Source organism: Camponotus vicinus, unplaced genomic scaffold, assembly GCF_025532165.1.
Source record: "Camponotus vicinus isolate PSW18456_S1 unplaced genomic scaffold, iyCamVici1.0 SCAF_3, whole genome shotgun sequence".
In the NCBI taxonomy this organism is placed as follows: Eukaryota; Metazoa; Arthropoda; class Insecta; order Hymenoptera; family Formicidae; genus Camponotus; species Camponotus vicinus.
In genome coordinates, this window is record NW_028141967.1 from 24,177,847 (window position 1) to 24,194,879 (window position 17,033).

General features: G+C 35.9%; 1 protein-coding gene and 1 long non-coding RNA gene across 8 annotated transcripts in view; one reads left to right on the plus strand and one right to left on the minus strand.

Moving 5' to 3' along the window:
• LOC145969294 (uncharacterized) overlaps positions 1-6,502 on the plus strand; it is a 229,029-nt gene extending 222,527 nt beyond the window's left edge. For 5 of the 6 annotated variants that reach the window (XR_014438017.1, XR_014438016.1, XR_014438014.1 and 2 more), the window contains one exon: positions 415-1,404. This is a non-coding gene — a long non-coding RNA (uncharacterized LOC145969294). Of the gene's footprint in view, positions 1-414; positions 1,405-5,815 lie in introns of those variants that run through there. The other variant, XR_014438018.1, reaches the window with a different exon arrangement.
• The window catches only part of LOC145969289 (lachesin), a 218,899-nt gene that overhangs the window by 188,674 nt on the left and 13,192 nt on the right, over positions 1-17,033 (minus strand). The window lies entirely within an intron of this gene.

A 17,033-nucleotide genomic window follows, 5' to 3' on the forward strand; every position in this document is an offset into this window, starting at 1 on the left:
TGTCTTGTATATTTTTAATTCCATCTCTCTTTTTTTAAACACTTAATTTTCAATAATTTTCAAGACCGACACAAAATAGGAATTTTTCAATCAGTTCTCAAAATTCTTCCAAGTTATTAAAACTCCTTCTATATAATATATATTCTCTATAAAATATTTCGAAATTATTCTGAAATATTCTTTATTATCGTACACATTTAAGCTCGTTGAATCGAATTAAATCTTTGATAACAAAATATTTAGATATACAATAATAATTTTAAATTTAAAAACTACAAAAGCTCTAGTCTCATTTATCGGCTTTGCTACATGTTGCTAATAAAGATAGGATATCTTTCGCGTTTACACATATATGTCGCGCGCAGATTCGTCATTTCTCATTCACACACTTTTATTGATTTATTTTTTGTGTAGGCTATCATGCTGATCGAAAGGAATCAGTGTACTAAGATTTTTACACAGATAGAGCTTGGTTGGAGAATGTGCTGATAGAAGCGTTGCTGCCGTCGCAGGTTAGCATTAGCGGGGGTGAAACGGGTCTAAAATACACGAGCGTACAGGAGCGTTGCGGATATAAGCAAGCCGTAACGGTTACCAACCCACCCGTTCAGGAGCCACCTATCTATCCTACCTACCCTACTATAGATAAGAGCGAAAGAGAAGAAAGAAGGAAAAGTGAAAAAAAGAGAATGAGACAGAGAGCCACGGTCTGGAGTAAGGGATGGTCGGCGGTGAGCTCGAAGGTTGCAGAGATGACTGCGGGGTTGGGGTTGGACGTGATCTTTCATAGCTGCTTGATTGGCCCAGCATGCGAGCAAATGTATTGTCCTGGCTGTGGACGCCGGTGGTTCGTATCGGGATGGCAAAATATTTAAGACCGTGTTAAACTGGCAACAATAAAAGGAGACACGTTGATGAAATCAAGATCGCAGGGAAGTTGTGCGCCAGGCCGACCCTGCACGTTCACGCTTAGCTCGAGAGAAACGCCTCGGAAGAGATCGGGATGAGGAATAAAAATAAAAAAGGAGACATAACCGAGAACAGCCAAGTTAGCTTCCATGTCATTATGTCTAATAACTAATAAGACGTTAATAAGGCTGATAAAACGAAATGAGGTTCTAATGGTCGTGTCAAAATTGTTAAATGTATAGGTGTATCGGTATGTTTTGAGCAAACATTTATGCAAAGCTGTTCTACAATTGATCCATCATACGTAGATACAAATTTATATTCTTAACAAAATATAATTGTATGTCATAAAAATTTAGAAAGACAATTATCATAACAATTATTAATTATATTCACTAACAAGTAATTATTCTCTTTCTTTTCTATTGGTAAATATTTTCATTATATTCGCACACACAAACATATTAAATATTATATGCAAGTAATAAAAATAAGAACGCCAAATACATGACAAAATATGTAAACTATATGCAATCAATAAAAGTAAAAATAAAAAACAGTTACGTTATTAACAATCCACTATCGATGCTATGCGAATTAAAATTTTTTGAATTTTTTTATGAAACACATTTTATGTGCGATTTACTTCCAAAGAAAATTTCTGCAAAATTTTAAAAATAGAATAATGTATTAATTAATACATTTAAGAAGCGCTTTATTTGCATGTTGATAGTGCTATCGAGACAAGCACGGGAAACTGAGGGAAACACTTGGTTCCAATATTCTACAAGATTGTCTGTTCGACATAACTCTGTCGGCTTCTGACCTCTCGAAAATTACAAGTAATTACGCTGAAGTTCGGAACGATCGACACGTGAATCGTGCAAATATCATCCGGTATCACGAAATACTTGGTTGCCGCGAATTGCACCGCAGACATTGGGAGCAAAGGAAGGAAAGGAAGAGTGAACGGCAAAGACTTGCCGGGAAGAAACGACTGGAGTCACGACTCCGCTCGTAAATATTAGGCGTCCTATCCCTGATTGGGGTGTGAATCTTCAGCACAACGTGGTATATAGTTGTCTACGGATATATACATGTTCGCCGATATAAATGCGTACACATACACACGCGGGCGATATACACGGACAAGGGTGAAGCCAGTAACTTATTTTTACCAAAACTCAAGCGATATATTTGATCATGATGTCGCGTCTTGCTCTTAACTGATTCGAAACCCCAATCTTGTAGCATTAAGTTTTTGAATCCTCGGCGCTTTTTCTTATATTTCTGTACCAATTCCCCTTCCCCTTCTCACGCTACTGATTTCTTTGATACGCTTCGACCATAGGATCGCTAAGAGTGCACGGGAACAGGAACCGTCTTTTTAAGACCGCTTCCTAAACTTTTATTTCTTAGTGGAACCGAAGGAAAGTTGCTGTAAAATCGAAAGGAAAGGAGATGGGTTATGGAATGGCGCGTTACTGAATCTGCGATTCAGTAGCATACCCTAAGGGTTTACATCGCCAATCCGAACAACAGATAAGAGAGATAGCAAGTAAGAACAGAGAGAAAAATTGTGTATTAATTATACCTTTTATATAAAAGTCTTGAATTTTATACATATAAATATATACATATATCGCGATTCTCTCCCTTGTTATTCAATTTTGCGTCACCAAAAGTCACGCAATATATCTCAATTGTATATTTTACAAAGAGCTTTTAATTTTATATATGATAATTGTGACAGAGTGCAACTGTGTGGACGTGAAATAAAGTAATACATTTTTATCGAGTAAGATCTGTCATCCCCCGCGCGGTGACGTGCAACTCGCCTCGTTATTCCGACACGAATTTAATTCATTTCAATCAGCCAAACTCACCGCCACCCTTAATGGCGCATCAGCCGGCTCTTGAAAACGGGGAGGACTTCTGAAAAATGCATAGTTATCTTCTCGTTCCCGGTTTTATTTCTCCCCCCTCCCCCCCCCCATTTTATTCCCGTCGATGTCCACATGTCGTTTACGATACGTGCGCGAGTGTGTATGATGCGAGATCGAGGGGGAGGGGGAGGGGGAGGGATTTAAGCAGTTTCTCCTCAACGGTGCAAACCTAATGACGTACGTGCTCGTTCGCTTCGACCCTCTCTCCAGCTTACCTCCTCTCCCCTTTGCCGCCTGTTATCCCCTGCAACCTCGACCGCTCCTCTTCTCCTTCAACATCCACCCTTTCGTCTCCGCCTTCTCCAAACCCTTCTAAAACCTGCCTGCAACTGCAGAACTTAACGCGCGTACCTAGTTTCGCAAGCGTAACAAGAAGTAACAGCTGCAGCGAGTCCGCGGCAGCCACCGACGATATATCCGACGAGAGATCGAGCAGACGAAAGTAATTATGTGGAATACATCGAACGTAATCTCCGTTCCCGGTGCTCGTGGCCCACGAATGCCGCCCATCCACCAAGATTCTTGCGTATACGAAGGAAGTTTTGATTTATCGCTTCGCTTCACCCCCGCTACACTGCTCGTATTTTTTCTAATACAATAACTGTAATAAAATGAACCAAGCTACTTTCGACCAATGAATAAGCTTATGCGAGTCTCGAACAATTTATAAAATTATAGTGACTGATGCAATTGAGATAAAATATATTGAAAATTTAAAAAAAAATTATTTAGAAAAATATATTTTTCTACGATAATATATATAAGCTATATATATATTATATATATGAAAATCTTTATCTACATGCTTGCTCTCTTCTCTTTCTTCTTTTCGTTATATTGGAGATTTTATTAAATTTTTTCATCGATTTCCTTGGAGATTATTGTACTGCAATAATTTTGTATATAAGGAATTTTTAATATTTGATATTTATATACATATATACTCACACACATAAATTATTTAAATGTATAATACTTTAATAAATTGCTAAATTACTTTGTGAACACACACACACATACAGATACAAACACATCATAAGCATTGTATTGCAAACTCGGCAAGACTAATAGTAGAATGGACGATTTAATTACATCTACGTAAGTCGTATTGGAAAAGAATGGTGATTGATGGTTTGTTATGCTTAATATCATAACTTCTGGTGGTACATTGACTGATTTCAAGATGATGGAAGACTTTCTTGTGCGCGTTTTTTTCGTTTATTTTCTTCTTATAATATTTTAGCATAAAGAGAAATGTCAAAGATGCTATATGTGCCACTCTATTAAGAGCGCAATTCTTAGAAAAAATTGTACATTAAAGTCATTGTAGAAAGTAATTAATGTAAATCATATAATAGCATTTTTATTATATCATATCTCTGACCAATAACCAATGAAAAATTGTTTCATTTATTCGTGTTATAGCCAACCAAAAATTTTGAAAATTCTGAAAATTGCAATAATTACGAGAATTGCTCTCAACTGGACACACTTGATCTTGTCCACATGTTTTTGATTTTAACTACATGTAATATATATCAATTATAAAAGATATGATATGAAACATAACAACAGATGGAATGTAAAACACTTCATATTCACGTTATTTCTATCGCTAAGTAATTAATATGAATAATTATTGTACATTGTTCGCATATGTATATATATTTTTTATACATATATACAATTGCATATAACGTTTTATATAAGGTTCTTATATCACAGACGTGTCGCGTTTGTTTTGCAGCGCAATCACAATAGTTGTAAGCGCACAATAATCCGAATTTAATGCACCGCGTCTATTATTACGCCGCGTATCCATGCATTATGGAAAGAGCTAATCTATTCTCGCCTATCCGATCGATATTGCATTCTTTCGTGAGTCTTATCAGAATGTAAATAGCGGTGCTGGAGTGGTACCCGAATCCGAGTTACGGTGGAGAAGCTGATGAAAGCATTGAATGAAACAAGTTTGCTTTTGTCCAACAATTACGCTGAAACAATGAGATAGTCCGCCCTACGGACGAGGGTGGCTACCCTGTTCGGCAGCTGCCACCTCTTATGCTCTCCTCCGTAGCCGCAACGGAACGATCACAACCACCAAGGTGGTGCACCGACGTAGCACCAACACAAATCCCGCCAATCCCAAACTAATATCAAACTCTTCGAAAAGAAAAGGGGGGAAGCCGAAGATTCACCCTCCATTCCTACAGTTATATCTGTACATACATAGAGAGAAAAGATTTAGGTATCCCGAAGTATGTACATATGTTACACACATATGTATATAACTTGTGTATAAATGGATCCGCGTTAATGTATAGGGATACTAAAACCACTGATAGTAATCGTAAATGTGTTGATCAGTAACCTGCACTATCGCAGTATTCACACACGTGGGAGAGGGAAAGCGGAACAGATGTGTGTGGTAGTTAAGGATAGAGATCGAGGGAAAAGAGATCGAGAAATAGGTCGAAGCGGGAAACCACCGGAGTCTGGAAGTAAAGCAGAAGGAGAGGATGTTCCGCGGCAAATAATTGATTGTATTAGGCAAGTTAGTATTCCGCCCGCGGATTGCACGGCCAAAGTCTTGCCGCGCAAAGCTTCCAATGGCCTGTATAACGCTACGTACATATATGTGGTGTACATGTGTACGTAATACGTATATATATCGATGTAAGATATATACGTACACACGTGCATACATATCCCCACAATATGACAAATGTTTGTAGAGTTATAGGCTTCGCAATCATCCCCCGAACTTTTTTTTTGATCGAGCGAGTCTGATAGAATAATAAAAGATTTTAATACGAGATTGTACAAGTGTACAGTCGGATAAATGATTAAAGGATCAAACTGTACTTTATAAAATTTACTTTAAATGCGACGATATGTTTAATAAAAAATAAATTTTATAAATTATACAATAGTCTAACAATTTGATTCTTTTTTTCTAGCGCCAGACTTTTATATAAATCAAGGTATTGCAGCTAAACTTGTTTCACGAATGGATTACATCAATGTAATACGCATCAGCCGACAATTACAATTATCAGCTCGTAAGGGAAGTGCATTCGAATGCATTCGAGTACCGTGGTCGCGTAAAATCGGGCCGGCACGTTGACGTTTGAAATATTTAGAGAGCTGTCGATTTTTCGAAGACGCCGTATTTTTCATTGCCTCGACGCTCGTAATTGAATCGTAACCCAAATCTCGGGATAGACCGACCGCGCTTGTTACAACGCATCGCAACTCGTCGAACGGATGAGAGCACGAGACAGGAATCGGAGAAAATCTTGAGCAGAGATGTAAAAAGAAAGAGAGAGTGAGCGAGACAGTGAGAACATAAGCGAGAGATGCCAAGAGGGAGAGAAGCAATTCGATCGATCAGGTCGCAACTTTCATAGGAACTGGCAGAGGATTTCGAAGACGAGGAGGCAGTCGCGGACGACATGGTGGAGGAAGAAGGAGACAAGAGGGAAGAAGAGAGAGAAAGAGAAAGAGAAGGAAAAGAGGCGGTAGCGAGGAAAAGGAACGTTATAAGAGAGACGGGCGCTGCCTGTCGGTATTCGATGCCTATACACATCCAGCCAGGTGTAGAGAGGCATGAAGCAAGCCGTAAGTAAGCTGTAAGCCGAAGCAGACCGGGGAAGGGGGAGGGTATGAGAGGGGCTGGATGGGCTGGCTCTGACTGGCAGGTTTCTTCATCGGAGAAGCCACCGGAAATGATGCTTCCCTACCCGATACCGGGAATATATTGTCGATGGCCGCGCTAAGAGCCGTATCTACGTTCATGTCAATAAATGCGCCATCGACGAAAATATACTTTAAATATGAAACAGTCAGGCGCAGCAACGTGCCCCCGATCCCCATCGAGATGACTCCCGACAGGAACATGCCTTGCACACGCCTCGATATATACTTTGCTGCCCGACTACCCTCCTTCCTCCTTCGTGTTCTCTTCCTATGTGTACACGCGTGTTCCTTTTCTTCGGTGAACTTCCGTAAACCTTGTTTCGCGCACGGAAGCACGACGACATTACACATATACAGACGTACATGGGATTACTCCGCACTCTCGATGATTTCTTCAAACACATTAGACCCATTGATTCTATATAGCTAAAGGTCTAGCCTCGTTCTTTGTTTTCCAGAAATACAACAACTCACACGAAATTGAGATTAAATATTTCCGAAAAAATTGCAAGAAATTACGTGGAAATATTTATTCCAAAGAGATATTTATTATGTTTATTTATTTCCAAGAATTAAAAAGTTATATAAAAATCTCTTTTTATAACTATCACTCCTTTCCTCTCTTCTTTTTACGATATATTAAATAATTTTTAAAAATTTTTAAAACATTTATTGAATTTCATATAAATAACTGTACATAATAATCCTTGACTAGAAGTTTCTATACAACTATAAGAACTAGTTGTAGAGACTCTTTGATAGTATGATATGATTCGTACGACACTGTATCGCAACATTGTGACACGAGTTTTTTTTTTTTTGAAAACAGCAATGCATGACGTATATATTCCGCTCCAATTTCTCTATTGTCTCACTCAAGTTTTATCCAAAATAATCGGCATTCATATCGACATTCACATAAACATTACTACGATAACAAACAAAAAACTTGGTTTTAATAAAACTCATGGTATTTATACATATATAAGATTCTCATAATATTTTCTGTTATAATATTTTCTCATAATATTTTCTCAAGTTTGCAAATTTGAAGGAAAAAAATTAAAATTATCATAGTGTTAAAAAGAATTTTTTCCTAATATTATTTTGATATTCTCTTTTTTTAATAGATTTGGTACATATTCTACAATCATTTTGCAACGTATATATCTGCGTCATTTTTAATAATAATTTTTAACAGTCTTTTCTCGATTGTATCCCGATTAATACAGTGTAATCCAGCATATCATTAACAATGGAAATATTTATCATTTTTCTCCGTTTCTTCTTTCTCCCCTTTTGATCTAATGCCTAGAAAGACGAGAGACACGAATGTGAAAATGCGCTAAAATTTAAAATCTACACCTACATGAACCATAGACATTTGGAAGCGTCAGACGTTCTTCGTTATCAGAAACGAATGCCAATTATACTTTAACCAACTGCGAGTCCAATTTGCGAACCGACTTGTGGAGGGGCCTCAAAGTTCGGACGAAGAGGCCTGCACTCCAAGCGTGCTGTAGTGCTTATGCTTGCCGCGCGCCAGTGAATAACAAGAATGTCTTGCCTACCTCACGAACGATTCAAGCGATAATGCATGGAAAATGTTGTATACCATTCATTCGCATTATTCCTCGATCAATAGACATACACGCGTAAAATTCCGGACGTTTTATTATAGCTTTTATGAATAAATATTATATTTATTAACAGATAACGAATAAACGCGTATATACTATTTTATTTTACAATAATTTATTTTATTTTACAATAATTTAATACGCTGGAAGTTGTACAGATTTATTCATCGCTCATATTTTTAAGCGAGATGCATAATTACTAAATATCGTAATTATATGTGGCTCGCTATGGTACAGAAGTAAATTCGCACGCTGCTAAATTTGCACGTTGCGCGAATTGCACGCATATGCGTGATGCAGAAAACGCGCGTGGCCTCTGTACCGCCGTTAGAAAGAGTCCGCGTATGAAGATTGAAAATGGATTTTCGAAACGCAATTTCCCAGCAAGGAAATGAAGCGCATGCACGGCTCGGCGGCCATACGTGTTTGTATTGGACTGTATGTTGAATATTAACAAAAATAATCAAATTCGCCCCTTACAGTCAACTACGATTCAAGCTCTCGACAGTTGGGATGATTTTATGCACACATAAATCGCACATTATTTTGCACAAAGGAGAAAAGGGAGAGAAAAAAAGAACGAAAAAACTTGAAATCCTAATTTGCTAGTATTAGAAAGTTCCTATCGATGATTTTGGAGGAAAGAAAAAAATATTAGAACGCCCAAGCATTATATTGAATATTATCTTGAACGTTATCTTGAATATTATTATTATTATTAACTGTTACTATCTCGATCGTCTATTTGAATTTGGAGGAAAAGTTATTATACGCATAAATAATCTAATTATTTCTTCAATGACAGATAGTTGCTTCGGATATCGATGCACATGTATAATAAACAATTAATTAAAGTTTTATTATTCAAATTATAGCTTTGACAATGTCTGTGGAAAATTACCGTAAAATCATTATTACTAAAGTCTCTTCTATTGCTCTGTCATTCACTCTTCAACTATTGTTTGTGACGTATCATAAAGCCGACTGTAAAGCGCATACTTTGCGCACGACATTGTTTTTGACTATTAACGAAACAGACTAAAACACAGCGGCGATGCGAAGCAGCTGCCACAGGCAGACTCATTTCCAATCATTTTCAAACATATTTCATATCCAGGTTCGGAAGTCGATTAAATATCGAGTGGTTCGATTTCATGCCATGATTAATATTGTCCGATAACATACGCGAGGAATGTAACGCTCGTCGAAAACGAGCGAATTACAGGGATAAAATTTGTAGAATGCCATTTTTCTCTGGCTGAACAATTAATTAATAGTACTTCATTTATGTCGAGAATACTGAAATGTAAGCATTATATCGAATATTCCGCCAAATTTATATGTAGAAATTGTATCGATGTTTTATATTCGCATTTGTTGCTAAATAGTGTGTTCTATATCTCTATGTGTATTTTAAGTAAAAGCAAATCTCGTTGCTAAATTTGAATTGCTATATATATATATATATTGTATTGCTATATATGTATATATTGTATGCACACGATTGGAGATCCGCATAATATATATAATATTATCATATCATATATAATATTCTCTTTAATAAGATCAAACTACTAATATCAATATTAAATATGTACCCGATATTATTATAGCTATAATTATATTATTATTATTATATTTAATTAACACAATTATTATGAGAATATAAATTGATACAGAACATTATTATATTAAAATTTATCTAAAAACTTTTCAAAAGGCTCCTAATGAGTCTTTTTGTATCTTTTAATCATCCGACTGAAATTATGCATATATCAAAAATAAAAAAAAAAAGAAATGGAATTTACCTGAAAAGAAAGAGTGTAATATAAAATAGTTAAACGAGCAATAAAACGTATTCGGAATACAAACTGATCTGCAGAGCACATTGCTGATCTGCAGTGCGTAAAACTTGATATATGCACGCATCGTGTGCATCATATATTTATTATTATAGACTGTTTATACGCGGTACACCCGATGTTTTCCATAACGGAATCGAAAATAGATTGATTTGCGTTTTGTCAGACGCGCGAAATTTATCGGTAGATTAACAATAATTATTCTACGAGATCCATCAATAGATACGATTAAATGAGTATCGAATCGTTCGGAGTCGCGGACGCGATAAGCCGTTAATGGAATGCTGCGGCGGAAAAAAAAGAAGAGACGGAAAGAGACGAGGCCGATAGGATTGCTTTTAAATTCGGTTATCTAGCGGCGCGCTATATTCACTGTATTGGCAATAACTTAGTTGTCTAATACTTCACAGATCGCGGCGATTCGACGGTGCATGCGATGCGCGACCGATGGAAAAGTCGGAACTCCATACGAAGTTCCCATAGAATTTACGAAAAATGTATAAAGTGCACACTGATAGAAAAAGACAGTGAATAAATGAAGGGGACGGAAAGAGAGGATGAGAGAGTGAGCGCGACCGATGGCAGAGGGTTGTGAAGCAGATTTCATCCCCCGTGGGGGCACCGTGGGCTGGCAGCCTCCACTAGAGCCGATTAACGGGGTAATTTATCAAAAAATAAACGCATGCTTTTAAGCTGATATTTTGCGACATGTGGTGCAAGCTTGCACAAAATATCCCAGGTACAATTCACCTTCGCTACCTCGGTCCTGGGATAATTATCGGACATTCCGTAAATCGTTAACTCTTTTCCATTTTGCCTAAAGCCGTCAGATAGTACTTTTTTCTCGTTTTTTTTTTCGACTTGCGCGATTACTCCGTGATTATATTACTGGTAAAGCAATAGTCCATTTTGAAAAAAAAATCAAAAAATAATAAATGCATCCATTGCGCGATTTTATTTTTTTTTGTATATTATATTTCGACCTAAACTTTAATTTTGTGAACCTACTTTTTCAAGAGTTACACTATAAGTTTTATAAAGTTTTCTTCGTTTAAATGCTAACTTTTTAAAATTGTTAACTCTTATTTCTCTTGCGTTATTGAGAAAGATATCAAAATTGCAAAAACTATGCAGTTTTGCCATATAAACATTTTATATATATATATCGCACACCACAGAGTGTAGTATGTTACGTCAACTATATTTTATCAAAATATAGAATGTTACTCATTCTGTTTCTATATTCTCTCACATTTTTTTTTGTTCTTACGCATTTCACATATAATGTTCGGTACGAGTTTCAATGTTTTTTTTTATGGACGAAATATTGATGAAAACCACAGCGTATTGTTTCACATAAATGTGTTCCCTTTACGCAAGCGGTTTTTCAATTTAGTAAATGCTCTTATGATACTCTCCCTCTCTCTCTCTCTTTCGTTTGAGAGAGAAAGAGAGAAAGAGAAGAGAGAGAAAGAGAGAAAGTTTGCTTGAAAACAAATATTGGCCGCAATTGATTCATAACATCGATCAATATTCGTCAAATCGGCGACCACTGCATTTCGTTTGTCCATCTCGTAATTAATTAAAGGTTTTATATAAAACACATTTTTTTTATATCAAAAAAATTGTCTATCTTTTGTATTATTTTTATTGTGCTATACAATTCATGAAAATATCTTCGTTAAACTGCCATCGTGTCATTAAAAAAATAGAAAAGAATCAATATTCTTTTTCGCCATATTTGTTTTAATATTAACACAATTCTTTCAATTTTAATACAATAAATAATATGTTAAAAAAAAGAAATATATATATATATATATATATATATATATATGTGTGTGTGTGTGTGTGTGTGTGTATGTGTGTGTGTGTGTGTGTGTATGTGTAAAGATTTTCCTATTGAAGCTTTTCCGACTTTTCACCGACGTAATCGTGAGCCAACGCACGCCGAATAATCCACTATGAATATAATTAATTCAAGACGAGCGTGGGGGAAGGTCGACGTCGTGGCTTCGGCCCTTTAATGTCCCGTACAGGTGTTGCTGATGGCAGACTCAAGCCGCTAATGTATTGACCGTTCTTGGATACGTTGGATCGCAAAAATTTCACGTAGCGGGGAAAAAAATGGATGGGCGTCGGTATCGACGGTAACCGCGGGGACATCGCGCCTCGATCGAGGCAATCGATTTTCGCTCAGGCAAGATCCGAGGCTGGTGACGAGTAAAATTGCCGGAAGCGACGTCAGACAATATTTCGCTCGTTAAGGGCCGGCGCTGCGCGCCCAGGAAAGGCGGACGGAGGAAGTGGAAGAGATATTAAAAGTAAGGCACGATGGGCGAACTTATCTCATTAGAACAGCTTGTAAAGCCAATCTCCGTGCAGCTCTCGTCCCAACGTCGGGTTACACACAACTTTCAACGGCGATTGAGAGTTCGAACTTGTCCCTTTCGTGACTGGTAGACATCGTCTCTCCACCCCCCGCCTTCCCCTCTATCGGCGAAATTCGAGAATAAGAAAAAGTGATGCCCGATCATGGTCAATCCGCGTTATCTCGAGTTAACTAGGTAATTCCCTAGAATTGCGCTACGGTGTTTGTACGGTCAGAATCGCGACATTACTAGTTCTATTATCGCTAATAAATAAACTTACGTTTAAGATACTAAAAAGATAGAAAATTTTCTTCCTTGAAAAAAAGAAAGAGAAAGAGAGAAAAACAGAGAGAGAGAGAGAAAGGCAACATCTATGGGAGTTAATAAAACCTGCAAATTGTGTGTATGCATGTGATCGAAAAATTATTTGCGAGAATCACTACTTATCAGGCTGGCAGCATCGTCCATCTTAACCACGATCAACGGATAAATCGAACTGCCTGCAGATATTAAAGTATGCTAAAAAAATCTATATCACCACCTGTGCCCTTAATGCACTCATATGTATGTGTAGAATATTCTAATGTGATTTCTGATTCATAATGCATCTGCAAAGAACGCAGGCGCGCGAGAGATGTAGGATAGCGCGTTATATTCCCCACAGTTCACATACATAATACAATAATATATTCTTCTCAAAACCACATATTCCACGGAATTCACTTATCGAAAATTCCTCCATCTTCGAGGAAACAAACATGAAAAGACCTGTACAAGAGCTAAAGACACAGAATATATATGATGTGTATAATTGTTCATAAATTAATTTTTACACTGTAATTTAATTATAAGTAAATAATATTAAAATAATAATTGAAACGAAAATGATTGAAATTAAATGTTAATATTACATGCGTACGTACAATATTTTTCACCCAGTTTTTATCTCAATTATATCGAATATATCACAATCATCATTGAAACTTTATCTTTTTATAACTGAAGATGCGTTACGTTTTTTATAATTCCGATTTTACCGTGAGTTATTAAAACTATTTTAACCGTCAAAGCGAGATATTTGCACTGAGCATCGATAAAATGAAAAAGGCCCGTATAAACGATATTCGTTAAGCTTGGAGAAATGCTATAAAAACGATACCATAGGCGCGATGCTGACGAAACGCAATTTTGATCAGAAAGCGGATTTAAATATTTCTACGAATTTACACTCTGCTTTAAAACGGTGTGTCATTGTCTGAATCGATGAGATTTACGGCTTTTTGATGAAAGGCCTGGCGGATTGTACAAATATTTCCACGTGTCCTTTCTCTCTCTATTTTTTTTTTTTATTTTTATTCCGCTCTATTTGGACGAATCTGTTTTAATAAGCACTCGTCGGCTCTTTGTAGATGATTAATCTCGCATGAAAAAGAGCGGAACACACATCTATCTTCAGTTTACACTAGATCTATATATCTATCGCACTTGTGTATACGTGATATAATCTACTTTCGCAGAATTCGATAAACTTGAAATAGGGCTATAATTATTAGATGATGAAAAAAAGTATTTCTCAAACTAGATCTCTTTCCCTCTCTATTTCTCCCTCTTTCAAAATATGTTAAAGCGCGCTCTTTGAAGGTACAAGAATTTTATATTAAAATGCACAGATCCCATCGTTTATACTTGGTTATTTGGTACTCGGTTCTTTCACTTACAAAATCATCGTAGCTGGAATTTATCAATAAGCGTATGAATGTACGAATGTAAATTTAAAGAGCGACAGCAAAGAATTTACCTTTATGATTTTGATCGATTATGTACACGTTTAATCCCGTAATTTTTAAGAATTAATTCTTCTCAAGATAAAGGAGCTAGTATCTTAGACACATTTGAGAATCGCAAGATATAATGAGCGCAAGATAGGACTGAAATGAAGATTAATGCAAACAAAATGGTACATTGCTTATACGTATATCGAGGCATTATGTTATAAATTAGCTATTGTTCGATATCTCGCGTGTGGATACAGCTAACTGACGAAGGATAATTTAGCTTAGCCGTTCATCAGAATATCCGCGAGAATCGCCACGAGCATGGCAAAATGCCCTTTCTAATTAGTACGTCGGCCTGTATGGAAATTATACCTGATTCGTCGGCGATTTGACGTATTGCGGAAGGCTACGAAATATACATTTCACGTCGGCACTGCTCTCCTTGTTTGTACCCCTTTCAATCGAATAATTACGCGAGTCCGACCGAAACATCGGACGGACATTATTGTTAGTCCTGCAGATCGACCACTTTTAATTGTTTCATGGTAAATATATACAATATATATTTAAATTACACGATACACATTACTTGTAAAATTACAGACTATCAATGAACGTTGCTTAAATATCAATTTACTGCATCTCGTAATTAAAATGTATTCTATAATTGCTTTCATTGAATATCAAGTGTGAAAGATTCCTAGTAAAATAGTTCAAGTTCTTGCCTCATTTTATAAATAATGTAAAATCAATAATTTACAATATTTATAAATAAAATTGTATGTATAAAATCAATAATTTATAATATTTATTTGATGCAAGATCTTGAAGAATCGTATCTTAAATAAGTAATATTAGGATATTTACGTTTCGAGAAAGTAATTGCAAATTTTAACTAAATTAATGAGGCTTAAGTTGTTGAATGAAATAACAAATAAAAGATTGTATAGTATATACGCGCGATAATAAATTGCCGATTGCAGGCACGGGCGCCGATTGTCGTGAATTTGAAAAACAATTAGTGAATTGTGGTTTGTGCGCCGGCACCGCCTCTATTTGAGCGTGCCCTCCACAAATGTTCCGCCGATCTCATAGTGGTCGTCGCACACGTATCCGAATTCATTTGCATATACGGAAAATGGTGGGTAGAAACCGCGAAAATTTCGTGATGCGGTTTCACGCGAATATAATGGACTTGCACCTAAAAATTGGCGCGGTGACGTAACGATAGACGAAAACTCATTCGAACGTACCGTATTGGTATGTATGGAAAGTCACGCGCGATAGTATCTCTTCAATTTCGATCAGCGATGTGAGGGTATGGATTGTGTCACGATGAGAAACATATACCTGCATAAAGCTGTCATTATAATACATAATAGAGAGCTTTACAAGATGTTACGCCCCAACACACGCACAAATAACCGAGAGATCTTTCCCAAAATAGTGAAACATCTCGTCGAATATCTCACCGACTATATGTCGTAGTGATGCATAATTCATGTTTCCATTTTGTAATTTTACATTTCGCATCAAGCGCGATGCGTTGTGCAAAATGATTTTTGTATCCTACGCAACATATGCGAATGCCAATTTTATTTATTCCAAGAAATTTTATATGTTTGTAAATCATCAAATATTTCTGGATACAGTTTTATTGAGCAAGCATTTTTACGACTAATCTCGCGAATATACTTCTTTCCAAAGCGTTTATAAACGCAATGTTTTGTATGTGCGAAACATATTCGTCGTATATAATAATTATAAATAATTTTCCATTAAAATTATTCAAGACAGATGAATATTTTTATTAAAAAATATGATACTTTTTTTTATCTCTGTCTAGAGGGATTACTAACTATTTGGATTCTATATTTTCTCGTAAACTAATAACTTTGTTTATACGACATGCTTTTTGGAGAATGATCAAGTATTTCATACTTGTTAAATATTTGATTGAAGAGTATATAGATAATTAAATGAAGAAAATTTTTAAATAGAAACGAAAAGCAGGTGTAACGCGCACTCTGCCGCTCACAGTGTATAGCCCACGGCTATAATATCCATATCATGCCGAATATATATTCCGCGTATTTCCACCGATGATAATTTTATACACCATAGAAAAATCTGCGTACCTCTGATAATCGATGTATAACAATGTCGGTCCATTTTCAGCTCGATATGAATCTGATCAGATTCCGACATATGTCAGCTTACCGGAAAAGCATTGGGCAGTTTTTAATTGTTTTAACTATTAGTTAGATTGAAGTATTTTTTACGCGAATTTAATAAACGAAATTTAATGCATATAATACAATCAATCAAACTGATTTTCTGTGCGCGATTAAATAACACAAAAGGAATGTATACACAAGGTAAAATTAATCAAAAAATTGGAGAAGCATGTGTACACACTAATTACAGGAAACATGATACTATATCTGATATTAACCATAATATTTACAGCTTGTCTAAAAAGTGAGATTTGAAGTTTTCAAATTGACAATTATTTTATACATCGATATGCATAGAAAAATCTTTCTGTATCTCCGATAATCGATACACACAACAACGCTTGTCCACCCTCAATTCGATATCATTCTGATTCAACACATATATGTCGATTTACCAGGCATTGAATCATTTTTAATTGTTTCAACTACAGTCAGATTGAGCTATTATACGTAAATTTAATAAACAAAATTTAATAAACAAAATTTATCTTGTATGTTCAATTAACATGATTAACCTAATTTTTTTATGTAAATAAATGATACAGAAAGAATACAGGATGTAATGTATATGATTGATAGAAACAATTAAAAAA